The sequence below is a fragment of the Xenopus laevis genome, chromosome 1L (assembly GCF_017654675.1).
Source record: "Xenopus laevis strain J_2021 chromosome 1L, Xenopus_laevis_v10.1, whole genome shotgun sequence".
NCBI lineage: Eukaryota > Metazoa > Chordata > Amphibia > Anura > Pipidae > Xenopus > Xenopus laevis.
The window spans coordinates 1,367,493-1,382,703 of NC_054371.1; positions in this window are offsets into that span (position 1 = coordinate 1,367,493).

Here is a 15,211-nt window from a genome sequence, read left to right on the forward strand (position 1 = left end):
AGGCATTATTTGCACAGTGTTTTCTTCAACCCGCCATCTAGCTGTGTGTATTATCGTTTACAGAAAAACCAACTGAGTTTTTGTTGTTGTTGTTGTTTTTTTAAAAATAATGCCAGGCAAAGGCAGGCCGCCACGCAGAGGCCGTGCTAGGGGCCGTGCTGCTATGCAATCCTGTGGCCCTAGCAAATTTCCCAGTTTTAAAAAGCCAATGACCCTGAACTCCCAAAATGCTGAAGAGGTAGTTGACTGGCTTACACAGCACACCCCATCCTCTACCGTTTCTAACTTTACCACAACATCCTCCTCATCCTCCACTGCTATGGCCACCCCACGTAACACTTCCTCCACCACCGGTGCCCCTTCTTCACTGGGGTCAGAGGAGTTATTTTCCAATGAGTTTCTTGAACTGAGTAATGCGCAACCATTATTGCCAGAAGAAGATGAAGGAGATGAGGACCTTACACCAGATTTAATTCTGGCAGAGAACACGATAGAGATGGACATAATGAGTGATGAGGAGGAGGTCCCCGCTGCTGCTTCCTTCTGTGATGTGTCAGAAGAAATTGATGCATCTGAGGAGAATGATGATGAGGAGATTGATGTTTTGTGGGTGCCTAGTAGAAGAGAGCAAGAGGAGGGTAGTTCAGATGGAGAGACGGAGAGTCAGAGAGGCAGTAGGAGAATAAGACTTAGAAGAAGCAGGGAGGACAGCCCGCAGGGATCAGCAGGGCAACAACATGTATCGGCACCTGTGTTCAGCCGGCCAACGCACCCGCCATTGCCGCCAATACCGCCAACTCCGCCAACTTCTACTGTTACCGCCAGATCGCACACTTCCAAAAAGTCAGCAGTGTGGGATTTTTTTAATGTGTGTGCCTCTGACAAAAGCATTGTAATTTGCAATGAGTGCAGTCAGAAACTGAGCCTTGGTAAGCCCAACAGCCACATAGGTACAACTTCTATGCGAAGGCACATGAGCGGCAAGCACAAAGCACTTTGGGAGCAACACCTCAAAGGCAACAGGCAAACTAAAAGCCACACTCCTTCTGGTCCAGCATCTTACTGCTCTACCTCTGCTCTCCTTGACCCGTCTGAACCACCCTCCACTCCGCCTTCCACCTTGACCACCTGTTCCCATTCCCAGTCATCTGCCACCAGCCAAGTTTCTGTGAAGGCCATGTTTGAGCGTAAGAAGCCAATGTCTGACTGTCACCCCCTTGCCCGGCGTCTGACAGCTGGCTTGTCTGCACTCTTAGCCCGCCAGCTTTTACCATACCAGCTGGTGGACTCTGAGGCCTTCCGCAAATTTGTAGCAATTGGGACACCGCAGTGGAAGGTACCCAGCCGCAATTTTTTTTCTAAAAAGGGAATACCACACCTGTACCAACATGTGCAGAGCCAAGTTACCGCATCTCTGTCACTTAGTGTTGGGCCAAAGGTCCATATGACTACTGACGCATGGTCCTCCAAGCATGGTCAGGGCAGGTATGTCACCTACACTGCCCACTGGGTGAACTTGGTAATGGCTGGGAAGCAGGGAATGGGTAGCTCAACAACAACAGTGGAGTTGGTGTCACCGCCACGGATTGCACGCGGTTCTGCCACCACCTCTACTCCTCCATCGCTCTCTACCTCGTCTTCTTCTTCTTCTTACTCTGCTGCTGGGTCCTCCTTCTCCTCCTCCACACCTGTGCACCCCCAGCTCCCCCTAGGCTATTCGACGTGCCAGGTACGCCGTTGTCACGCTGTCTTGGGGATGACGTGCCTGGAAAGCAAAAACCATACCGGATCTGTACTCCTGTCATCTCTGCAGTCACAGGCCGATCGGTGGCTGACCCCACACCAACTGCAGATCGGAAAAGTGGTGTGTGACAATGGAAGCAATCTGTTGGCAGCGTTGAGACTAGGCAATTTAACACATGTGCCCTGCATGGCACATGTGTTAAATTTAATAGTCCAACGTTTTGTCTCCAAGTACCCAGGATTCCAGGACGTTCTCACCCAGTCCAGAAAGGTGTCGGCCCATTTCAGACGTTCCTACACAGCCATGGCACGCCTTGCTGACATTCAGCAGCGCTACAACATGCCAGTCAGGCGTTTGATTTCTGACAGCCAGACTCGCTGGAATTCAACGCTCCTTATGTTGGAACGTCTGCTGCAACAACAAAGGGCCGTCAACGAGTACCTTTTTGAACTGGGTGGTAGGACTGGATCTGCACAGCTGGGGATTTTTTCCCCCGTTACTGGGTGCTTATGCGCGATGCCTGCAGGCTCATGCGACCTTTTGAAGAGGTGACAAATATGGTCAGTCGCACCGAAGGCACCATCAGCGACCTAATACCCTTCGCTTTCTTCCTGGAGCGTGCCGTGCGACGAGTGACAGATGAGGCTGTAGACCAGCGTGACGAGGAGCTGGAAGCGCACGATTTCTGGTCGGAATCACCAGAACGAACCCAGGCACCTGCTGCAACGCAGGGAGAGGTGCCAGAAGTGGAGTCAGAGGAGGAAGGTGGCTTTGTGGAGGAGGAGGAGGAGGACCAACAGGAGCAGGCTTCCCAGGGGGCTAGTGGTGACCTTTTGGGGACCCCTGGTCTTGTACGTGGCTGGGGGGAGGAGACCGTGGATGATGCAGTCCTTGATAATGAGGAAGCGGAGATGGATAGCTCTGCATCCAACCTTGTGAGAATGGGGTCTTTCATGCTGTCATGCCTGTTGAAGGACCCCCGTATCAAGAGGCTTAAGGAGAAGGACCTGTACTGGGTCGCAACGCTACTAGACCCTCGGTACAAGCATAAAGTGTCAGAAATGTTACCAACATACCACAAGTCCGAAAAGATGCGGCATTTACAAACCAGCCTGCAAAACATGTTGTACAATGCTTTTAAGGGTGATGTCACTTCAGGAACTCATCAACATTCCAGGGGCAGAGGTGCCAGTAATCCTGCCACGAGCACACCTGCAAGGACAAAGCCCTTTGGCCAGTCTGTAACGTCAGACATGCAAATGTTTTTCTGTCCAAGGCAGCGCCACAACCCTTCTGGATCCACCCTCAAAGAACGCCTCGACCGGCAGGTAGCGGACTACCTGGCATTAACTGCAGATATCGACACTCTGAGGAGCGATGAACCCCTGGACTACTGGGTGCGCAGGCTTGATCTGTGGCCAGAGCTGTCACAATTTGCCATGAACCTCTTGTCTTGCCCAGCCTCAAGTGTGCTCTCAGAAAGGACCTTCAGTGCAGCAGGAGGGATTGTAACTGAGAAGAGAACTCGCCTAGGTCACAAAAGTGTCGATTACCTGACCTTTATTAAAATGAATGAGGGGTGGATCTCGGAGGGTTACTGCACGCCGGAAGACTTGTTCTGACTTCTATGCAGCTGTCCTTCTCTTCAAGCCTCATGACTCCACACACAGCTGTCCTTTAGCGTCCTCCTCCTCCCTCCGCCACCGTTACAAACTAGGGTGCAAACCCTACTGGTTTAATTTTTTCTGGCCTCTGTGCTTCAGTGGCTGCAACCAAAAAAACTGGGCAAACAATGTCTACAAGGTCAACGTATGGCAAAAAATGACTATTTTCAGCATTTATATGGCATATTTTTTCTGGCAACTGTGCTTCAGTGGCTGCGTCCAAAAAAATGCATATTTTCTGCATTTATATGGCATAATTTTTCTGGCAACTGTGCTTCAGTGGCTGCGACCAAAAAAATGCATATTTTCTGCATTTATATGGCATAATTTTTCTGGCCTCTGTGCTTCAGTGGCTGCAACCAAAAAAATTTATATTTTCAGCATTTATATGGCATAATTTTTCTGGCCTCTGTGCTTCAGTGGCTGCAACCAAAAAAATTTATATTTTCAGCATTTATATGGCATAATTTTTCTGGCAACTGTGCTTCAGTGGCTGCGACCAAAAAAATTACTATTTTCAGCATTTATATGGCATATTTTTTCTGGCCTCTGTGCTTCAGTGGCTGCGGCCAAAAAAACTGGGCAAACAATGCCTACAAGGTCAACGACGTTGACCTTGTAGGCATTGTTTGCCCAGTTTTTTTGGCCGCAGCCACTGAAGCACAGAGGCCAGAAAAAATATGCCATATAAATGCTGAAAATAGTAATTTTTTGCCATACGTTGACTCAACGTATATGGCAAAAAATGACTATTTTCAGCATTTATATGGCATATTTTTTCTGGCAACTGTGCTTCAGTGGCTGCGACCAAAAAAATGCATATTTTCTGCATTTATATGGCATAATTTTTCTGGCCTCTGTGCTTCAGTGGCTGCAACCAAAAAAATTTATATTTTCAGCATTTATATGGCATAATTATTCTGGCAACTGTGCTTCAGTGGCTGCGACCAAAAAAATGCATATTTTCTGCATTTATATGGCATAATTTTTCTGGCCTCTGTGCTTCAGTGGCTGCAACCAAAAAAATTTATATTTTCAGCATTTATATGGCATAATTTTTCTGGCAACTGTGCTTCAGTGGCTGCGTCCAAAAAAACTGGGCAAACAATGTCTACAAGGTCAACGTATGGCGAAAAATTACTATTTTCAGCATTTATATGGCATATTTTTTCTGGCAACTGTGCTTCAGTGGCTGCGTCCAAAAAAACTGGGCAAACAATGCCTACAAGGTCAACGTATGGCAGTTGTTTAAAGAGAACAGTAGATTACTAGCCAGCAAAGCTACCTAAGCTAAAATGTCCCTCAAATCCCTGCAGACTTCTGTCCCTCCAATACAGAGCAGTATCAAGCAGATTACTAGCCAGCAAGCTTACTATCATCTGTCCCTGAAATCACTAACAGCTCTCCCCCTACACTATCTCTTCCAAGCACACACAGGCAGATTTTTCAGATACATTTTTGCCCTTGATCCCCCTCTGGCATGCCACTGTCCAGGTCGTTGCACCCTTTAAACAACTTTAAAATCATTTTTCTGGCCAGAAATGTCTTTTCTAGATGTTAAAGTTCGCCTTCCCATTGAAGTCTATGGGGTTCGCGAACCGTTCGCGAACCGCTCGCATTTTTGCGCAAGTTCGCGAATATGTTCGCGAACTTTTTTTCCGACGTTCGCTACATCCCTATACTCCACTAACAACACTGGTCCAATTAGAAAATGTTCCATTTACCACCACTCTTTGTAGTCTATCTTTTAGCCAGTTCTCTATCCAGGTACAAATACTATGTTCAAGGCCAACATTCCTTAATTTAACCAGTGACCTTCTGTGTGACACTGTATCAAATGCTTTAGCTGAGTGTAAATCACATCCACTGCCATCCCAGAGTCAAGGTGTTTGCTCACCTTCTCATAAAAATAAATTACAATTAATTAGTCTGGCAAGATCTATTATAGTGATGGGCAAATAAATTTACCATGAATAAACTTGCGGCAAATTTCCACATAAAAATTGTCATGTGTCAAAATTATTTGGACTCCCAATTGACTTTAATACATTTGGACAAAATTATTGATGGTGTTGACATGCGTCAAATTTATTTTGATGCCCATTGACTAATCTATTATATGCATAAAGCCATGCTGGCACAAACTCATATTATTATTATTGCAATGAAGTCAAGTATCTTAACCCTTATTACCCCTTCTAAAAGTTTTCCTACCACTGATGTCAGACTAACTGGCTTATAATTGTGAGGCTGAGAATGGGATCCCTTTTTGAATAGCGGCACCACATTAGTTAATCGCCAGTCTCTCTGCACCATGCCAGACCTTAATGAATCCTGAAAAAATAAGTAAAGAGGTTTGACAATCACATGGCTAAGCTTGTTCAGTACCCTGGAATGAATACTATCCGGTCCCGGACCTTTATTTATCTTTACAATTTCTCATGTGTGAACCATGTATTATTTGTTGAATTATTAGACTTAGGACTATTAAGAAGGAAACCTATATTACTTTGTTTGTCATTTATGTAGACAAATTTAAAATTACATTTCAGAATCTCTGCTTTATCTCTGTTCTCATCAACAGACCTCCTTTTGACAACAATGTTTCCATCCCATAAATTTTTTTACTATTTACATATTTAAAGGGATACTGTCATGGGAAAACATGTTTTTTCCAAAACACATCTGTTCCAGCAGAATTCTGCACTGAAATCCATTTCTCAAAAGAGCAAACAGATTTTTTTTATATTCAATTTTGAAATGTGACATGGGGGCTAAACATTTTGTCAGTTACCCAGCTGCCCCAGTCATGTGACTTATGCCTGCACTTTAGGATGGAACTACTTTCTGGCAGGATGTTATTTCTCCTACTTAATGTAACTGAATCAGTCTCAGTGGGACTTGGCTTTAACTATAAAGTGCTGTTCTTAGATCTACCAGGCAGCTGTTATCTTGTGTTAGGGAGCTGCTATCTGGTTACCTTCCCATTGTTCTGTTGTTAGGCTGCTGGGGGGAAAAGGGAGGGGGTGATATCATTCCAACTTGCAGTACAGCAGTAAAGAGTGATTGGATTTATCAGAGCACAAGTCACATGACTGGGGGCAGCTGGGAAATTGACAATATGTCTAGTCCCATGTCAGATTTCAAAATCGAATATAACAAAATCTGTTTGCTCTTTTGAAAAATGGATTTCAGTGCAGAATTCTACTGGAGCATTTTGGTGCATTTTGGAAAAAAAAACATGTTTTCCCATGACAGTATCCCTTTAAAAAAAATATTTTGGTTAATTTTACTCCTTGCAGCAATATCCTTTTCCTTATCAATTTTAGCTTGGCTGATGCTTTTTGTATGGTTTATTGGCCTCCTTAAACTGACAAATGTTTCAGCAGTCCCGGCTAACATGAAAGCCTTAAAAGCAGGTCTTGTATTACCAACCTCGACACCAACACTTCTATTGAACCAAAAAGGTTTTGCTTTGCAACTACGTTCCTTTCTTTCAAGGGTAATATATGACATATACGTAGGGAATCCGTGCAAAATCATTGCACTTATCCCTGTAAGGGCAGAGAGCCTGTGTGTGGGCTGTAAGCTGTTACCTAGCAACCAGCTATCCAGTGATCTCAGTGCAACAGGAAGTGACACAGCAGCTACTGAGTGGCTGACAGGAAGAGGAAGTCACAGAGACTGGCAAAAGAAGAAAGCCTGGCATAGAGAGCCGCATGGTGGACAGAGAAGGAAGCAAGAGAGCTGCTGGTGGGACCAGAGAGCTGAGAGACTGCACCACATTCATTTGGATCAGACTGGCACAGGGAAGCCTCATACTGTGTCTGGAGAGACAGAGAGTGTGAGAGGAATCCAGACTGGAGGAACAACCAGCAGGAGATTCCTATCTGAGCATCCAAAGGGGCTGGTAATCTCACTGTATGTCTGACTGTGCTGGACTCACCTGAAGAGAGATCTAAAGTATCCAAAGAGGATTTGTGAGTATCCTGGTTAAAGGGACAGTACCCTAAAGAGCGCTGAAGATAAACAGGCTGTGTATTAAAGGACATTAAAGGACTTTACCTTTTTTCTTAGTTAGCTAGACAGATTGTGCTAGCAAGTTAGTTAGTGAGGCCCTATTGCCACCGGTTAGGAGTGCTGCATGTATTAGGTGCCCATTTATTTTATATAAACCATTATTTAGTTTAACCAATAGTGTGTTATTACTGTATTCCTAGTGGGGCCAACTGTAGGTGCATTCCCGGATCCCACTAGGTGGAGGCACTGCGCTAGTAAGTACCAGGTACCCAGCCTCTCCCCATACCACTGCAGAGTGGCTTAGGTTTGTCCCGTGTCATCAGGTAAGCACCACACGTGGAGTGTAACACAGACAAAGGGGTGTCGAAAGGGTTACATATATATTTATTAGGCAGCATTTTAAGATGTCCCATTTTTCTTCTGTGTTTTTCTTCCAGTAAAAAGCCTTTCCCAGTTAATATGTTGCAGAGATGCCCTTGGCAAAGTTTTCATGTATATTAAGTGTTTTAGTTGGTCCCTTATAGAATTGCTTCTGCAACAAAATCTCAAAGGAGACCATGTTATGATCACTATTCCCTAAATGCCCCTCACCCACACAAATACTAGAGATAAGTCCAGTATTATCAGTTAGTGCAAGATTCAAAAGAGAGTTATTTCTAGAAGGTTCTTGAACGAGATGAAATAAATTTGTCATTCAGCATATTTACAAACCTACTAGCCTTTTCTGCAACCCCATTACTCTAGCCAAAGTCTGGATAACTGAAGTCACCCATAATAATTGTCCCATTTTTAATGGCAAACTCTCTGCAAACAGTGGATGTTACTACTTTACCCTCTGATATTTACAATATTTATAGAGTCTGCCCCTCACTCCTCCCCCATGACCCCCTACTAATCCCACTGCCCAGTCTACCCTAGTTTCCCCATAATTCATTATGTGTGAATACAACTATTCTAATTTGCTGGATGCTAAAGAGAGGTAAGGTGGATGCCAAAATTATACTGCCACTAACTTCTCACAGAACAGTATCATTTATCTATCAGTTGGAGACTGTATCTATATTCTATTATATTCTCACACGTACATCTCCCCCTAAGATCACTCCCCATATAAATTACTCTGGGGTGCCTCATAGACCTTGATTTCTACCATTAATACCACCTATCTATCTATCTATCTATCCTCAACTATCTGGATCGCTTCTCTGCCTTTTGGCTAAGATCAAGTGTAGTACCTTTGGAACTACTTGGTCCTCTGGCTGGCAAGACCATAGAGGAGTATCTGTTCTTATGATCCTATCTGAAGAACGGAGAAACCATTGGTCCTCTGGACTAGGCTGACAAGCGGAAGCTTGATGAAAGCTGGGTCACTGTGCTCCCATGAGGGTGGCCCCTGACTTGCGTTTTGAGTCAGGGGAGATGCACATGCACCCATGCTTAATCAAGCTTCACTTCCTTTGCTCTTACCATTAGGTGGGTGGGAAGTCTTTTCTTTTTCTGGCTGCCAACCAGAGCCTTGCAAAAGGCAACCAATGGCCTTGCACCGCCCACTCCAGCACCCTTTTTGTGTCCGGTTTGAGCACCCTGGATGGGGTCACGGTCTTTTGGCTGGACTCGCAGGCCATGACACACCCTGGGGGAAGCTTGGGCAGAACCCAGGGTAGACAGGACTCCCCCTAGCTTTGGCGAAGGGGAGTCCAAACACCCCCAAACCCCTTCGGGAGGCGGGGATGGTGGACCCACCCGTTCGAGCTGTTTGTTGGCGGTAGCTGGGAACAGCCTGGGCAACGGAGCCCATGCCTTCGGGAAGGACTCGGAAGGATGATTCAATATCATCTGGATTTTATGGTCTCTCCTCAAACAATGAAACTTACAGTTTATCTTTCTGGTAGAGAATCCATTAATGTTGTTCAAGAGCTGATACATAATGGCTGCCTGTAGTACTTTTCCCCACTCCAATTGGTTTCTAATTGGTAAAAACAAATAACCTGATCAACACTGCAGAGTTATGTATTTCCCTGACAATTCCTATTAACCACATATTTACAAAGTCAGGAATTCACATACAACCTGATATGTTTTGTTAATTTGTATTATATATTTTCTTTTATTGTAATAAGATTCCATCAAGACTTTCCCCCTCATTTTCAGACAGTGAAAACTGCTTCCAATGCTCAGACATGGAATGGCCAAACAAGAAGAGGATTCAGTGTATTCCCATGATGGAAGATTTTCTAAAATACAGTAATGATGCAATTTCTCTACTTTTTTTATCCATCTTAGTTCTGTTCTTCCTTATTACTGATGCAATGTTGGGAGTTTTTATTAAATACAGGACCACACCCATAGTGAGAGCCAACAACAGGAGCCTGAGCTTCCTCCTCCTTGTCTCCATCAAGCTGAGCTTCCTCAGTGTGTTTCTGTTCCTCGGTCGCCCTGTGGATATAACCTGCAAGCTGCGCATCATCACTTTTGGAATCACCTTCTCCATAGCTGTCTCTTCTCTCCTGGCCAAGACTATCATGGTTTGTGTTGCTTTCAAAGCCACCAAGCCAGGGAGCTCATGGAGAAAATGGGTGGGAGTCAAACTGTCCAATTCTGTAGTCTTGTTCTGCTCATCCATTCAAATAATAATCTGCATGACTTGGTTGGCCATTTCTCCTCCCTTTCAGGAACTGGACCTTCACACTTACCCTGGAACCATCATCATTCAGTGCAATGAGGGCTCAGTTATTGGCTTTTACTCAGTTATTGGGTATATGGGGCTTCTGGCAGCTGTTAGTTTTGTTTTAGCATTTTTAGCTCGGACATTACCGGACAGTTTTAATGAGGCCAAGTACATCACTTTCAGCATGTTGCTCTTCTGCAGTGTTTGGATCACAATGATCCCGGCCTATCTGAGCACCAAAGGCAAAAACACTGTATGTGTGGAGATATTTGCCATACTCACCTCAAGTGCTGGACTTTTAGCCTCTATATTTCTGCCCAAATGTTACATCATCATATTGAGACCTGATATTAACACAAAATCACAGTTACTGAGAAATGAAGCTTTATGATCTGTAGTTGATCTGTGTAAATGAACCTTAGAAGTGTCATTGTTGAGTATCGGTAAAATGGTTCCCAGTGGCCACTGTCAGAGACTCTATGATACACAGCACTAAGGTGTTAAGTGAATGCTATTTTATTGTTACTTATATAGAAACTCACTTTTTAAATACCTGCTTACAGTATATACTTAGCTGTTATTGATACATACTGATTATCACAACAACCACACCATATTGTGTGATCATAATAAGGAGTAACTTTAGTATCTTTATTAGGGAAGGATTAACATGCACCAATAATATAAAGGTGTTAATTGTCATAGAAATTAATTTAAAAAGAATTTGAACCCAATAACTAAAACATGTTCTAGAAAGATTAGAAAAGTAATTTATTATTCCACGTGGGAACAAGTACTGGAGCAGTAATGGGAGCCAAAGTGGTACTTAGTACTGACCTACCAATCGCTTGTGTCCCAGGAAATGATGCTGCCGCCACCCTTCATGGATCCCACATTGGGTGCTGGGTGCAGAGTGTAACACCAGGGAACACAGGCCAGATTTATACTGTGGGTACAAGACAAGTTTGGGTACATTTTCTACACCATAAAGAATATACACATTGGTTCATAAGATTTACTGTGGCCAAAGGTAAATATTGAAATGCACCAAATGCTCATTTATCTGACCATATATGGTGCAGACCTTATTAAAGAGGAATTATTGCAAACATGAACATTTGATATAAGCTTAATCAGACTGAAATAAGAAACTTTCTGAATACAATCAATTAAATATTCTGTACCATTTCTGAAATAATCAAGTTTATCTTCACTATTCCTCTCTCAGCATCTGTTTCTCTTCATTCTGTCTTCATGCAGCAGTTGGGTGTCAGATATTCACTGACAGTTAGATCCAATATATCTTATAGGGGGGCTCCTTTCCTAGCAGATGTATTAGAGGTCACTCAAATAACTGATTCCAGTACAAACAAAATCTAACAAAATAACTGCCTTTTGCACAAATTCTGCATGTAGAGAGACATTATGTCTGGTGAGTTTAATAGAGTGAGCTCTAATACATCTTCTAGGCAAAATGAGCCCCCCTATAAGATATATTGGATGAAATAACATCTGCTATAGAAGCTGATAGAGCAAGACTGATAAATAATCACAATCAGAATATGCAGACTGTACTGGTTCCTTTATTCCCATGTAATCTAATGTGGATTTTATAGTTTTTTTGTATTATCTAATAAAACGTTTCTCCAGTACTCCAGAGCGAACGGTGTCATTAATATGCAAAATAATCCTCCAATGAGAATCCCAGCTGTATAAATCACGTTGTTTGTTCCTGAGTTGGAAGCCTTAAGCCCAGTTTCCCAGCACTGAACAAGGCTGTCCTTTATCTCCATGTCTCATTCCAGTGTCATATAATAACCTTAAAATGGCACAATAATCTCTGTATGTAAGATAAGAGCAAGATGGCTGACATAGTGTTGGGAATCTAATTTTCTTGCATCTAATTAAGTTTCTACAATATCTATAGATCACTAGGGAGATTCAGAAAATGTTCCCTGGAGGGATTCCCATAAATGATACTGAGCAGATACATCCCCAGGACATAGAGACACAGGTGTATCAAGGTTACAGGTACATATAAACCAGTGCTGCCTGTTATATACATTCATTACTGTATTCCATAAATATACTGAGCTGATAATCAATAACTAAATCTAACAATTTCTTTGCAATTACATAAAAATCCTTGCACTGTACATTAGACATGGGGAGATCACAAGGTGCAGATATAAATCAGTATATTACATATAGAGAAACCTTTGTAAAGGGGAAATTGCTTCCCAGATGGACTGTTTTGTATAAGCAAAGTGACTAACATATTGGGCACAGTTTGTGTCTCCCTATAGTAAACAGACTGTACATCATCTCCTTTCACTTGCTTTCAGCACAGTACATTGTATGTTGTTGTATGTTGTTGTATGTTGTTGTATGTTGTTGATATCAGAATTAGAGAGAGAGAGAGAGATGGTATTTCAGCTTCACGGCTTGTAAATGAATTTTGGGGGAATTAAGTGACTTATATCAGTGACAATGTGGTGTAAAACCTGATATACTGACCCAAAGACACTGCTTGATAGGAAACTTCAGTCACTGCCCAATGATGTTGTATCTATTTATCATGTTTATCACATATACAAGTAGTGCATATGGTTTCTCTCTTCCATCCCCCACCCTGTACTTGTGTATGTGTCTCCTCTCCCTGTATATATTCATTCTGACACTCACCCCTTGATTATGTCAGGGAACAAACACAGTTCAGCATTTGGGATCATTACAAGGTGGAAAGTCACACAACTAGGGATGGAGGGAATTAAGTATTCAGATAAACTCTAGCTCCAACCTCAACCTGTCAGACAGGATCGTGATTGGTTAGTGTGTGTGTGTGTGTGATTAATAGTGAACAGGCAGTGACTAGAACAAGCTGCCAGAGTAAAAAAGAATATTCTTCCTTAAGCTCAGGTCAGTGACATCAGCCAAGAGCAGACTGAGCATGTGCAGTAGTTTGGCAAGGCAAAAGATGGAGAGTTACTATGGCATCTTCTGAATTAACTGTATCTTTTAATGACCAAAAAAATCACAAAGTAGACACAACTATACACTCATTAAAGCCAATATCTATGTTTCATAGAAATTATAATTCTCAGCCAAGGCTTTAAACAGGAAGCAAACTGTGAGGAGTCTAGACAAGAGGCCAGACAGGAGGAGTCTAGACAAGAGGCCAGACAGGACAAGTTTAGCCAGGAAGCCAGACAGGAGGAGCCTAGCCAGGAGAGCACACAGGACGAGACTAGCCAGGAGGTCAGACAGGAGGAGCCTAGCCAGGAGAGCCCACAGGACGAGACTAGCCAGGAGGCCAGACAGGAGGAGCCTAGCCAGGAGAGCACACAGGACAAGACTAGCCAGGAGGCCAGACAGGAGGAGCCTAGCCAGGAGAGCACACAGGACGAGACTAGCCAGGAGGCCAGACAGGAGTAGTCTAGCCAGGAGAGCACACAGGACAAGACTAGCCAGGAGGCCAGACAGGAGGCCAGACAGGAGGACTCTAGACAGGAGGCCAGAAAGGAGGAGTCTAACCAGGAGGCCAAACAGGAAGAGTCTAGCAAGGAGGGCAGACAGGAATAGTCTTGCAGGAGGTCAGACAGGAGGTGTCTAGCCAGGAGACTAGACAGAAGGTGTCTAGCCAGTAAGCCAGAAAGGAGGAGGAGTCTAGTCAGGAAGCCAGACAGGAGTAGTCTAGGTAGGAGGCAAGCCATGAGGATTCAAGCTAGGAGGCATGACAGGAGAAGTCTAGCCAGGAGGCCAGAAAAGAGGAGTCTAGCCAGGAGGCCAGACAGGAACACACTCTCTTATAAAAAATAGAAAAAGAAACTCCACCAATAGTTGTGGTTATAGAATTGACAAAAAATTCTATAACCACAACTATTGGTGGGGTTTCTTTCTCTATTTTTCTATAATCTCTATGTATGTTCTGACCTTGTCAGACCTCAACTAATAATTGATACATAAAAAATCCTTTTTTTGTTTGAATAAGGGCACCTAATTTGGGTTATAGGAACACACTCTCTTGTTAGCTGAGTAAGTCATAGGCTGTAAAAATCATTATTGTTACAGTTCAACAACAACAATGATAAGCTTCTATAACAAATTGCAACAACATTTCTGAGTGAAGTAATGCATGCATATGTTAAAACTGGGATGAACCACAAACAATCAACAGGTTAAGTTGAAAGTATTTATTTAGATTCATTTGAGCATTGTCTAAAAAAGTATTTGTGGGAGGATGGCAGTCATATATTAAAATGATTAATAGATAAATAATAATATAAATAAAAAATAAATATAATATTATTGGTAAAGATGAATAAATGCCAGCATTTTGCTGCTTACATGTGACATATTTGTTGGAATACAGGATATGATGTCACTGACTGTCATTTTGGATGTAGCTTCATTGTATCAATTTGCAAGTCAGAAAATGGCAAAAAACACTTTGTCAAAAAAGGGTAAAGACTGGAAACTTTCCGATTTTTCACATGGTAACTTGAGGAAAAACACGCCTGGCCAAATGGCACAAATGTTTCCAGTAATAAGGTATTTCACCAACACAGTATATTACTTGACCTTTAGTCAATTGGTGATTTTGTCAAAAACACACAATTTGCTCTTCAGTAAATTTGCCAAATGTCTCTCAATGTATTTAGCAGCCTATGAAACCTTTCTCCACTGATGTTAATAATGTCACATTCAGTCCTGACATATTAAAGTTTGGAATTAGAATGTGATACAGTTCAAAAATAAATTTGACCACAGTCTAAATGTCAGTTACATGTACTATTCCCAGAATAGAGCTGAGCTCCCCCAGGTGCCTGTGTCTATATTCATTCTACTGTGCAAATCCTCTCTCTGTTCTCTATAAAATGAGGGTTGGATTAGCCGGGCCCCTTACTCCGGCACCTGCACCCTGGGGCCCCTGTGTCTCTCGGTGTTACTGCTGCTGCTGCTGGGAATCTCTCTGACCTTCCTCTCTCTATTAGATACATTGGACTGTATGAGACAAATGCTGGGAGTCACAGCTCATCCCACTGAAATACTGATTTATTGTATAATGTGTTGTGTCAGACCCTTCACATCTGAGGTCGAGCCTTTCAGTGAGGC